Below are 962 nucleotides of genomic sequence, written 5' to 3'. Positions count from 1 at the left end.
CTTTCATACACATTCCAGGAGGTAGATTGTATGGAATTATAATTACGGGCCAACAAGAATAAGGCTTGCTAAATTGGATATTTGGGGTAAACCCATCAGAGCAAAGACCTAACCTAATGTTTCTAGGCTCCAAAGCAAAATTAGAGTGGATACGGTCAAAGCTTTTCCATGCCTTCCCATGTGACGGATGGGTCATCACGCCATCATCACATTGGTTTTTTATATGCCATGTCATGTGTGGAGCTAAACTCATTGACGCATAAAGCCTTCGAAGTATAGGGATTAAGGGTAAGTAGTGCATCCGTCTGACAGGAACTCTCTTGGACTTACAACCACCATCGGAAATAGGCTTGAATCTAGGTGCTTCACAAAACTTGCAACTAGTTAGAGCAGCATCGTTTTTTCGATACAACATGCAATTGTTTGAGCAACAATCTATTTTGATTGCCTTCAATCCAAGCTTTTGCACTAACTTCTTAGCCTCATAGTAATCCCTAGGTATGGCACTACCCTCAGGAGCAATTTCCCTAATTAAGGTGGCCCACTTCTTAAATGACTCCTGTGATTGGTTTCCCTCGGCCTTAATGCATAGCATTCTAACAGCTATCGATAGTTGAGAGTGCACACAACCTTCCCACAAAGGCTTTTGAGCTGCCTCAAGAAGATCAAAAAAATTTTTAGCCTCTACATGAGGATCCTCTGGACCAGCAGAATCGAAAACCATTTCATGATACCTTCTGGAGTTTTCTTCCTAGCTAATGTCATACATATCACATTCTTCCACATTTGCACCACTTTCTGAACCACCTTCCCCACAATTATTGAATCCCGTCTGATTAATCCCTATGTCGTCAATCTCTCCATGTTTTGTCCAAATTCAATAATTTGGCATAAACCCATTTTTCCACAAATGCATCTTAATAATGTTCAGCTCTTTATAATTTGTATATCTACACTTAACG

Source organism: Arachis hypogaea, chromosome 13 (genome assembly GCF_003086295.3).
Source record: "Arachis hypogaea cultivar Tifrunner chromosome 13, arahy.Tifrunner.gnm2.J5K5, whole genome shotgun sequence".
Lineage (NCBI taxonomy): Eukaryota > Viridiplantae > Streptophyta > Magnoliopsida > Fabales > Fabaceae > Arachis > Arachis hypogaea.
Note: the sequence above shows the minus strand (reverse complement) of the source record.